The sequence below is a fragment of the Hesperophylax consimilis genome, chromosome 25 (genome assembly GCF_061612785.1).
Source record: "Hesperophylax consimilis isolate HC1 chromosome 25, BYU_Hcon_1.0, whole genome shotgun sequence".
In the NCBI taxonomy this organism is placed as follows: Eukaryota; Metazoa; Arthropoda; class Insecta; order Trichoptera; family Limnephilidae; genus Hesperophylax; species Hesperophylax consimilis.
The window spans coordinates 26,757,693-26,770,417 of NC_142860.1; the positions used below are offsets into that span (position 1 = coordinate 26,757,693).

The 12,725-nt window shown below is 35.2% G+C and overlaps 1 long non-coding RNA gene across 1 annotated transcript; it reads left to right on the forward strand.

Moving 5' to 3' along the window:
* The first annotated feature begins 6,507 nt into the window (after positions 1-6,507).
* LOC149411750 (uncharacterized) lies at positions 6,508-11,617 on the forward strand. The gene is made up of 4 exons (XR_016304788.1): positions 6,508-6,753; positions 6,952-7,020; positions 7,124-7,178; positions 7,263-11,617. It is a non-coding gene; the product is annotated as an uncharacterized LOC149411750 (long non-coding RNA).
* Positions 11,618-12,725: the final 1,108 nt, after the last annotated feature.

Genomic DNA, 12,725 nt, shown 5'->3' on the forward strand with positions numbered 1-12,725 from the left:
TGTTTATCCTTTGGCTTCGTTGTTTATGAACATTTTAGATGTTTTTTGTCGTCACAATGAATTCAATGTTTTCCGGGTCTGTCTGTTTATTCTATTTTGCCTTTGAAGTACGATGTCTCTGTTATCATTTTTGACGATAGGTACCATTTCTTTTGCTGTTAATGTGAATTAATAAGGTTTATGAAATCCATTTTTTTTTTTTTCAACAACAGTAATGAATTCAAACCAGCTTGTATATCTATCTCTCCTGGTTTGCGGCATCAGATGTAATGATCTGCCCTTTCTACTTCAAACTTTTCCTTCTCTTCTTTCTACGATACATTTTCCTTAAGTCCCGTAGGTAACTTTTCCATAAGGCTTTGGTTATATATATATCCGGGGTAGGAAGGTCCTCCCTGCCGTCTTTTCTTTATTACACACCCCTTCAAGTGTGTACATCCTAGTTTGTCTACGTGACGTACGACCTTGAACGTACTCATTTCACGTGACGGTTCAGTATAAAAAGGCTTCACCGAACGTTGTGTTGGGTTTTTGTTTCTCGGTTTAGAAACCTAGTTATTTATGTTTTGTGTGGTATCCCTTGGTTCTTTTGAGATAGAGTGAGTTGAATCCATTACCGCTGTTTTTCAAAACCATTTCATAAACCTTATCTTCTAAGTCGCCTGCTCACCCCCCCCTAGCTACTCGATTCTACCTATCGTAGGGTAATGTGAATATAATAAAGTGTTAGATTTTATATATGTGATATACATACGATAAATTTATGGTGTTAGTTGTCGGCGCCATCCATGTATATATTTTGGGAGGGGAAGGAGAGGAAAGGAAATGAATTTTTTTTCAAGTTAAGATTGGCTCCTCCGCTTACCAAACAAAACTGATGGATGATAATTTGAGCAAGGCGATCGATATCTGCGTGTCTGGATATCACAACCGGCCGGGTCTCCCCTTGTTCCAAATCGGCAACCTTCACGCCAGAATAAAGAAAACCAGGTCTCATCACCAATTTCAGAATTGCCCCAATCTCAAACACCTCCAGGATAACCTACTTTACTGAGTGTAGAAGGGGAAAGCCATGACATCCCTTGTCACGAATCTAGTCGCGAAAGTGTGACACGTAAGGTCCTAAGTTACGAGCCACCTCTAGAAAACATTGTAACTCCCACGTCGTCGGGGATTTACATCCCTTTCTAGGTCAATACATATATAACACACGACGATCTTGTCGACATTTTGCCCGCTTATTAACGATAGGTTGTGTGCCTACCCATTCAGCCAATTATCATGTGAGATATATGTAAGGTCTACTCGATATGCCAAATTTGGGATGAGGACTGTCTGTATTTTAATATTTGGTTCCAGTATTTATTTTATGAGGTTACTAGCATCCTCGTGTATTAGGTATGGGTAACTCCTACTGAATACCTATCCTCTCAGGTAAGGTATAAACGGATAATTGGTTTGATGTTTTGCATTTAATTTAAAGAGGCTGCCTACCTCTCGAAAGATACCTGTTGAGAAAAGTTGTTCGGTTGGTAGTTTTATTTCGGAGATTACCATCTCCCTCTTTCGACTTTAGATTCGTTTTCGTGCATCCCAATTCGTAACTTAGAAAGTCAAACAATAGATGAAAAGTATTAAATTAGAAAAGTCAAATAACAGAAGAAAAGTTTTCATTTTGTTCCGTCTGGTTGCATCCGAACGCTTTCAATTTGGGACGGCATACGCTAGCAAAACTTCCCCTTTGACTGACTGTACTCCGCGCCTCTCGGCGTATATATGAAAAGTCATTGGCCTGTCTCTCACTCACAGCTGATTGACAATCCGTCTAGGGTTTTCCTTTTAATGATAACATTATTTGGGCGGCAGGTGTCGTAAACTTAGTTGTATCCGTCTTTTAAAGGGGGTCCTCTGGAATTTAATAAATAATATAAAAAACTCACCCAGTTAGTCACCTCTCAATTCTCAGCGTGAAGCTTACCTGGTTACACTATATAGCTAAATCACTTTAATTTTCGACCTCCTCCCTACGCTTATAAAAGGGTAATTAAATATTCCTGTAAATAAAATTGTACCTCCCTAATCTGTTAGGATTCGAACCCACAGTTAATAATCTATTGGATTCTCTGGTTTTCGGTCTCCGTGGATAGAATGCCATCTCGCCAAATCAATAACTTAGCCCGATTAAACACTTCCTGCCTTTATATGTTCACTCTATTTTAAAAACGCGATCATTATTTTTATTATTTTCATGTTTTTAAGACAAGCAATCTAGTTCGAACTGTATACGAAATCACGTTTAAATCAACACAACTTTATAACACAATCGCGATTGCACAACACCTGGCGCCCCTGAGGTGGGTTTTTTACAAAACGGCGCTCTACAAATTATCCAATTATTATTATTGTCATTATTATTAATTGTTTTCCCACTGAGTCGAATCACTTTCACTTCACACAAACACCGGATCAATAATCTTTCACTTTAATTCAATATTCCGCAATATTCTCTAATACCATTTGAATTCAATAATTAACTGCAATTTCAAACAACACTTCTGATTTGTATCCCTTTCTCGGGGCTGTCAATCCACCCAAGTTCAAACCTCGACTGTCCTCCGGTCTCTCCTTTCCCGTGGGAATCTGTTTACTCAAGGCCTGTCTGTCAATAAATCTTCCGTCGTTGTTTAAACAAAAAATTTTTTAGAGCACGTTATTTTATTATTTATCGTTTATTTTTGTGGATGTCCAAAACATCACAAGATGTACTTTATCAGAATTGTTTGTATTAGGTATGTTGTTATGTATTTTTCTGTTATGGTTTGTTTTGTCGTTATTTTATTGGTCAATGACATAAATACTCTTATCACTGTCATATATGCATGTATAAAGACTGTTTATAAGGGCTAATAAATAACTAAAAACATCAGCAAACATGGCATGTATAATCTATCTATAACAGAACTGTAGCCTGAAACCGTGGTGTAATTGTTACAATAATACATATTAGAGCAACTTAATCTAATGGTAGAAACATGAAACTGAATCAACATTAATATCAGGGCAATCCAAAAATATTATTATAATAAATCAGTTTTTTTAAACCTTGTTTCCAAGAATACACAATTAATAATTGATGGACACAATTCAAGTTGGCCGGATGATTCGTTCGAAGAGTGACTGCCGTGTCTGAATCGAATACATATAACTGAGCATAAGAGGGGACTTGATCTGTTTCTGGCTCCATCGCAGTTGAAGTAAGATGACATTCGCCTGAAATTTTCAAACAAAACGGACCCCAGCCTGGAACGTTAACAATTTTAGCACCAAAAGCAAAAGCGCTGGCGTTTTTGTATTGTCTGATGAAAGCTCTGAAATTCTTAGCACAGGCAACATTATCTAACAAAAAATCTTTGTGGTCTGGTTGTGGTCTTAAGAAGATCTTTCCAGAGTGGCAACAACTATGTTTCAGACGACTACTCTCTGCTGCACATAAACCGCTCGAAAGTGATTTACGATACATTCACGATCCAAAACTCATAAATAGTGAACAGAAGGAGACATTGCGTTTGAAGTTCCTGAAATGGCACATTTGAATGAAGAAACCCTGCTCCTATTGAAGGGAAGGTCTATTCTGGAAAATAAAACTGTTCCAAAATTTAATACCTACGTCACCAGGGTCGGATGAAGTCACGTTCGTTGCTGGTATAGGGATTTCGTTGATCGCAGATGGACTTTCATCCACCACTGGAACTGTATTACGTTGTTTGAATTTTTTTTCTTTCGAATCGATTTTTCTTTGATTTTTTTTTCTTTTCGTAAGCAGCTTTGTTATACAAACATATTTTATTTTTGCGTTCTACTTCTTTCCTTTCCTCTAGTTCTCTTTCAGCCAACTTTTTGCATTCAAATTCTGCATTCTTTTTCTGCTTTCTCTTTTCATATGCTACTTTGTTTTTAATTTTAATTTTATTTTTACGTTCTTCTTCCATAATAATGCTCTTCTGAACCTTTTCAGCCTGTTTTTTACTTTCATTCTTTGCCTTTTTCTTTTGATATGCTATTTGATTTAAAGTTAGTTTTTTTTCTCCTGTATTTAATTTAACTTCATTCGCTATGATTTTTTCATTACCAAACATTCGATATGCTGTTTTGTTTGAAATTTGTTTTTGTTCCCTTTTATTTCTCTGTTCCGATTTACTTTTATTCGCTTTCAATTTTTCATTGCCAACTCTCGTACTTTCGTTTTCCCGCCTAGAACTGATACCAGCGATAAATTCACTCACTTGATCAATAAGTAATTCTTCTTTTTTCTCAAGATCGTTTGGCACAACATCAATATCTACAATTACACGTTCAGTCGACTTTTCACAAATTTCTGCATCAACACCACGTTTTTCCAGTTGCTTATGCACGCCCTCTTTTAGCAAATTTCGCCTTTCACACTGAGCATTTATGGCACACTTCATAATTATTCCGTAAAATCAATAAAAAATCAGACAATACGAAAAACAGAGCTTCAACGATAAAAAATCGGAGTCGAAAGAAAGCTTAAAACCATAGATATTGGAGTCAAAGAAGCTTCCCTAGGGATGTCAACATAAGAATAAGAATGTAAATTGTCACTGTGACTTGCAGTGATTTCGTCACTAACAAAATTGAAGTAATTTTTTTTTTTAAGAAAACATTATTATTTTTTAAAATATTTAAAAATGAAATAAATCGACATATATAACCTTTTCATTAACTTCTTCACAGTGACGCACGGTAAAAAATCTAATTTATAAGAGGTATTCTACACTATACTGTCTATTATTTATACTGTAAACAAAATGCTGGTGTAATTTTTTTTCAGGTTGATTTGACAAGTATTTATGTATGTAGTCGTAATGTGATTTAGTAATAATAATAATAATTTGCCAAAGATAAATCGATTGTGAGTGGTCCAGAAAAAAAGTGAAGCGTTGTTTACATAGCATAAATTTTCTTTTAATTACTTAATAATGCCCAGCTACACATACTGTTCGATTCCTAGTTGTTTTAATATGATACAACACCGTAAAAGTGAAATTTATTACCATTTATGAACTCCAACAACGATAAACGGGATGTAAAATATATTTCTTAGATATTCCAAGTTCAATGAAGTTCGATAATTTAAAATGTGACATATTATAAATGTTGATCTGTTAAATTTTGTAATAAATATTACTTGTGGGTAAATAAACCCACAGGAGCCTATGTTGAAAGTTTAAGCATAAGTATGTGTTTGTTATAAATCAATAAAGAAAATATTTACCTTTGTTATAAATCCTCTGCGTAGGAGCCGTTTCATAATTAGCTATAATTGTAGTAGATGGTCTATTTCAGCATATCACTCGCCGTACATTCTCAATGGGAAGATAATTAAAATGGCCACTGAAAAAAGCTATCCTACTATACTTATAGTTAAGTCTGGAACGGCTCTAAAGTACTGCTCATTTCAAATCTTATATATTTTAAACGAAACAAAAAAATCAGCTTCTGATGGTCTAGATATCGAAAATCGTTGTTAACGTAGGGTATATTTTCTTAACAATATATTAAAACATTTGATACATCGATCGCTTACTTATAAGTGTGGCATAACTATTACGCGGTGTGTAAGGTGTAAGGTCGGAACAGTGATAAACTTGACTGCTTAACCCGGCAGAATTGGTGAGGTCCACAGAGTGAAATCTTAGGTTCTAGACTGGCACGCAGACCTAGATGTCCCCTCCACCATACGAAAGAAGATTAGAAGGAATGTCCAGAAATAAACATGTTATTAAGTATTCTTATTCTCTCAACAACGAACCCGTCATTTTTAAAACGGAATGTAAGATTTTGGCGTTTACCAAACTAATATTTAAGATGACACAATACCCTGATAAAGGAGAATTGCCCCGACGCTCACATTTTAATTATTTCTGATAAACTTGTTACGAAAATCTTAAATTTTTCTAGAGGGATTCCTAGGGATGCAAGTTATTTACATTTAAGATGAATAAAAACATGACCTTACCATAAAATATATTCATGTAAAAAGTTTTGTAAATTTTATAAAACGTTTTTCAACCATAAGATGAACGGGAAGCACCAGATTTTATTTTTCTAGACGATGAATTAGTAACTTCCCGATGAATCCCTTTAGAAACAATAGAGATTTTATTAATACATTCATAAGAATTAATTAAAATATACCACTCGGAAATATTCAATTTTTGGCTAAATAAATTAAACTCGGCCGTACGTTACTTCAATACTCTGCGGCGTACGTTGATATATTTGTGTGCACGTCGGCAAGGACTTACTCCGTATTGCTCAGTCGGGGGTATAACTCCGAGACCAAAGTGGGTCAGTAAAAAAGTCACGGAAATCTCTATGGCTATGTGACGTATTTTTAGCAGAAACCAATGAGAAACCTTGAATTACTATGGAAAAACTGTTGAAAGAGATGTAAAATATCTATGGTCTGACGAATGTCAAAACAAATAAAGTTATTCATTGTTTTTTGTTATTCATTGTTGTGAATATCTTTCCGCCGAAAAGTGATGTGAAAGGATGCGCAGATTCAAAATCAATTGGACATAGGATTCCGAGTTCTAAGGAGTGCGACGAGATTATGTTTTGTGAATGGTCGTGGAAAATAAACAGGTTGGATCCCGTCATCGGACAAAATGTGAAGGTACCTCGACCTCGATGTGTTGAAAACAAGACCCGTGATTACAACAAAAGGTGCGAATCTCTCTTTGTTTGTTCTTAATATGTTGAATAACTTATCTTAATTTAACATCAGAATTGAATCTATTTTCGTTTTTCGACCGTATCTGTGACGACAGTATTCGGCCAGGATATACAAATGTCTTCTATATTACATCGACTTACCTTATTAATTTTATTCATATTATTATTTAACCAACATTTTTATTTCAGAGCGTAATTTCTTCCCCGAACGCAGCGGTGCGCCTGTCGCTGCCAAAAGGGTGTCAGAAGATTATGAAGGTATATATCTGTTTTATATCAAGTAAAAGGAAATAATATTACATGTTTTGCTCATCTAATATGTAAATCATTTCTTCAATAAGATATTTTTTTCTGATATAAGTGTTCCTGGACCCAGCAGCATTGTAGCTACACGGAAAAAAACGACGGTTCTCTGCGTAAGCATATTTATAATTTTTTTATCATAATTTTTTCGTAGCTTTTGTTTTGAATAATGTAACCAAATGTTGTGTTTTTTATAGGAAAACGAAGGTGCATTTTAAGGTACATTGGGCCAACTGCAACCCTTTATCCAAAGAAAAAGATGTTGTTTGGAGATTTTGAGAACCAGGCGTAACCTACGAAAAGTCCAACAAAAAATTGCCTTCCAAAAAAACGTCTTGCTATGGCAACTAATTATAAAAATAGTTTCTACTTGGCGTCGAGTATGTATTAAATCATAATTGCGAGAATTTGCATCTTGTGCCTATTATTAAAAAACTTTATAAATATGTATGTTTCGATTGGATTAATTTTGAGTGGCATTGAACAATTGTGATAGATGCAATTATTAAATTCACTGTGCCTTTCATAATAATTGATTCATAGTGTGCAGACATCAATAAGAAATTATGTGGCAAAGATACAATACCGTATAATGGGCCAGATTTCATGAGAAAAATGGCCATACAACGTTTTTCAAAGTACACTAAATATAGGAAGAAATGGTTGTCCTAATTAGTTTATTTTATTTGTCTAGCTAATTTTTTTACTTACTTTAAGATGTGTTTTGTACTTATATATTCTTGTATTTCCTGTTTATGTATTTTTATATTGTCTTGGTACACCTTCTAAATGTGTTTCGTGCTTACATATTATTGTATTTCCTGTTTGTGTAATATCTATATTAATATAAAAGGTATATTTATCATTTTCCAAATAAAACCTGCATTAAGATGGGCGCCATCATGGCAGCCGGCAGCGTTTTACTATCGCTCCTCGTTTATTTTGAAAATATTGAGAGATTATAAATTTTTATAGTGTAAATATAAAATAATCATAGTAATTTTTAGGTTATGTAAACCTACTCGAAATAATTTTAAAGTTACTAGTGTGGACGTAATTCGGAATTTTAGAATAATGTTTGTTACGATTTAAGAATAAATCTAACAGTGTTTCTAAATACAGTCCCACAGACCGAATTATTTGTGCCCTGACCATTGACCACAAGTTTTGTCCCTTCGGGTGCCGGGTCTCATCTCACTAACACCTTGTTTTGTTTTTTTGTGTTACTGAAAATATGTACCTAATAATAAAAATGTGCTAGCCGGTCAGTTTGTGGCATCAGTATGGTGATTGTGTACGATAGAGCAGAACAAATAGGTTTAAAAAACACTCGTGTGGCATTAGAACCTTAAGCGGCTGCAAAAATTAACTTTTACAATCTAAATCGCAACCCTGCTAAGAAAATAAGATTTAGAGGTTGTCGGGGAGGACGAAATCTCAAAAAATAAATCAAGAAAAATTAGTGCAGTAACCCACAATCCTGACCATGAGAAGACAGATGAAATAAAAACTTCAATAAGAGACGTATCCATACAGCGCCATGCAAATTATACAAACCCGCCGACTCGCGGTGGGAAATTGGAATGCACGCTCAGTGAACAACAAGGTGGATGTCGTTCACGATATTATTGGCCAGAAGAAGCTGAACATCCTATCGATCACTGAGACGTGGCATGAAAACTATGACTCCACCTCCATAAAAAAGTTGCGAGCTCTTGGCTATACGGTCGTAGAACAGGCAAGACGAAAATCGCCGAACGACCCCAGAAACAATAACATCTCGTTTGTGAATCATGGAGGGGTGGCAATCATTGATCGTCAAGGACTGCGCATATCCAAAACCAACATTGGAGATTACCACACTTTTGAATCTCTGGGATGTTGCATATCTTCAACGGGGGCGTCTTTCACACTAATCACTATCCACCGACCAGCGAATTTTCGCAACTTTTAGGGCGGGTAATTGCCCTACCGGGTGCCCTCATTATAATTGGGGACTTTAATATCTGAATAGATAGGAAAACTGACAGTAACACGACAAAATTTATTGATGTTTTAGAGTGCTACTGATGTAGGCAATGGGTAGATATTCCGACTCATGACGCAGGCGGAATACTAGATATTTTTGTATCTAGGAATACTCACCCACCGATAATAACAGAAGTCATAGACGTGGGTCTCTCAGATCACAGGCTCGTGCGTACGGAAGTAGATTTTAATCCTTCCAAACCTGTCTACAAAACGAAGGTGACCAGAGCATTGCGACGTTTGACTTTGCCCTCTTTGAAGAAGAACTGAAGACTTCCATCCTTGCAAAATACGACATAAATAGTAATGTCATTTCGACATCCGGCCTAGTAGAAGTTTATATTGGTACTTTAACTACACTAATAAGCCAATATGGCCCCCCTTTCGACCAAAACCTGTGCTGTTCGCAAGTCTGATTCCTGGTTTGACGCAGACTTCCGGGAATAGAAGAGAGCTATGCGCCGACTTGAGAGGATATACAGAAGCAGAAAACTAGCCAGCCAAAGGGAAGCGTGAGTTAGTGTGCAAACCGAATATAGGGAAACAATTCGGAGAAAAAAATCCGATTACTAAATAACGAAGATTGAGAGTGAAGATTCTGATCCCCAGCGACTTTGGGACTCGCTTAAAACTGTCAGAGGTGAGTCTGAAAACTCAACCACGGCAGCGCACAGTCCGAAAGATTTCTCTGACTTTTTCCATGAAAATATCGATAATATTCGGGCCACGACAGCATCTGCACCTCCACCTACAACGGCGAATTCTTTATTAAGTTCACACACACTACATCGGGAAAAGTCACCAAAGTTGTGTCCAGTTCTCTAAACAAACAATGTGCTTTAGACCCAATCCCAATGTGGCTTCTCAAAAAGTGTTTGAAACATATAGTACCTTTCTAGGGCAAGCTAGCTTTGCTATCATATTAGGTTTGAGTGCAGCATTTGATACCATCGACCACAATTTCCTGATCGACAGACAGGAAAAACTTTTGGACTGGGTGGTGAAATTATTAAGTGGATAAAATTATACCTCTGTGGCCAAACCCAATCTGTACAAGCGGGCGGTAACAACTCTCCCTACGTAACGCTGACTTCTGGAGTCCTCCAGGGTTCAGTCTTGGGGCCCCTACTTTTTATTCTGTTCATTAACGATGTTGCCAACATTATAGATTCATTCGGACTTCTTTCCCATTGCTATGCTGACGATCAGCAAATCTATTTCTACTGTGCACCGAATGAGAAAGTCAAATTAAAAGATATCACTGTTAAATGCATTGGTGCCATAACAGAGTGGATGTCTTCGAACAAACTTAGACTAAATCCATCCAAAACAGAATTTCTCTGGACAGCAACAAAAAAGCGCTAGTCAATGTTAGACAAAACTCCTCTCATTACTTGTGGCTGAAACATCACACCTTAAAATGGCATTAAACTCCAGGTGTTCATCTAGATGAAGATCTCTCACTCAAATCCCAAATTAACAAAACAGCACAAGTTTCTTTCTCCCGCGTCAAATTAAATCTATAAAAATAAATATTCGGGCCACAAAGATGTTGGTAAACTCTTATGTTCACGACTCGACTATTGCAATGGCATATACGCAAGTCTCCTTAAAATATATACACTGACAGACTTCAGTCAGTTTTAAATGCTGCAGCAAGGCTGATCAGCATCACCAACAGCCATAGGTAGACTTTCAGTACCTATGCGCAATCACAATGCCAATTTTGGAGACCGAGCTTTGGAAGTAGCAGGCCTAACAGCTTGGAACAAACTCCCTTCATATTTGCGAAAGATCGACAGCTCATCTGAGTTCAGACCAAAACTAAAAACTCATCTTTTCAACTAGTCGTATCCAGAATAATGACCGCATTTTATTTTTTATTCATCAGTAGTATTTCATTGCCTAGTCCAGGGGATTTTTCTACTTGAATTTTTTTTCACTTTTATTTAATAACCGTTTATTACGCGTAAACTATTTTTTAAATATTTTATACCTTACCACTAACACCACGGCCAGAAATCAAAACAATCTGTATTTGTAAATGTAAATATGTATGTTAGTCGTAAATCTCTAGTTTTAGCCGTAGTTGTAAGTCGTATTATAGCGGTGTGGGGTAAATTATAGGGAGTTTGCTAAACTGACAATGATAACTCCAAAGCGGTATTGTATAAATAAAAAAATGGTCATAAAAATATGTATAGATTAAGTCATTAGTTAAAAGTCTTAGTTGTAAATCACTCGACATTAATCTTTGCTATAAGCCACTAGTTATAAGTCTCTATTTATGAAACTTGGTTATAAACCAAAAGTAATTACTTATAAGTCTAAGTAATCAATGCATAAATTAAGTTGTTAAGCGCCCTTGAGGTGATTTCCTCACGAAAACGGCGCTATATAAATAATCCAATCATTATTATTATTATTATTAAAATTTATATTTTATAAGTAAGAATCGTGGCTCAATTCTTATCAGGCCAAAGAAATCATCTTTTCTGATAAGGAATACATGAGCTTAAATATAATATCCTGTAAAATATATATGTATAAATGTAACTCGTATTAAAACGAAATACGAAAATCTACTGTGTTTTTTATTTTTCTGTTAAAAGAAGGAAATGTCAAAATTCGATACTGCCGTAAAAAGCACATATTCATATTTGATTGATTAATCTCATAAATGTTCTGACTTTATTTAAAGTATTTCAAATATTAAGTAATTTTAGTTTATTTTTACGGCAGATTGATTGTTAATCTCAGAACAACAAGATTTCACCTGACATGCGCTGTCCTGAGAAAATGAACTTTAAAGAAAGATACTTTAAACTCATTTTTGCATGACAGCACTTTGTCGGATGGATCTTTTTTGTTGTGAGGGAATATTTCAACATTTCAAACATTTATATTTTTAAAATAATATTTTAGGCTAGTGAATGGGGTAGTCTCTGAATGAGAATTATATTGTCTATGGTTGCGAATTTTTTTTAGTTTCCTCTATCCTTGTCGATAGTGTGTGACGTACTTTTTGCACACGCATAAAATTAGTCTTAAATATCGGCATATCTAATGTAAATTACAAAATACATTGAAAAAAATTCAACAGGCAGCAATACAGGAATTGTTCTTGCCGACGAGACTTAACAACAAATAACTAGCAGGGGCGAGAATCTTTCATAATTAATATAACCTAAACTTCACAGGTGGTACTAATGGTATATTTAAATAAATGGGCTTTTACATAAAAGTGATACATGATTCAGTATTCATAGGAGAATATCTGTATTATACAGGTGATACTGACAGTAAATAGATGTAAAATTGTGATTACAGGTATAGTGAGAAAATATTAAGAAATGATAAAAAAAAGAAAACTAAATTAACGAAACGAAGCAATATTAGTAAAACGTAAGAGTAACAAAAAGTAAAAAAGAAATTACAACAACACTACATATAAGACAAATCATTAAATCTAATTTACCAACGCTACGCTAATTTGTAGGATTCTACAAAGTGTTGGTATAGATTATGCTTAGTTCTATAAATGGAGTCAATAAATAAATCAATATCACCCCCATACTTGTTGCCCAGATCATGCATCCTATTGGTCAGTGAGTGTGTCTGATAGTTGGTCG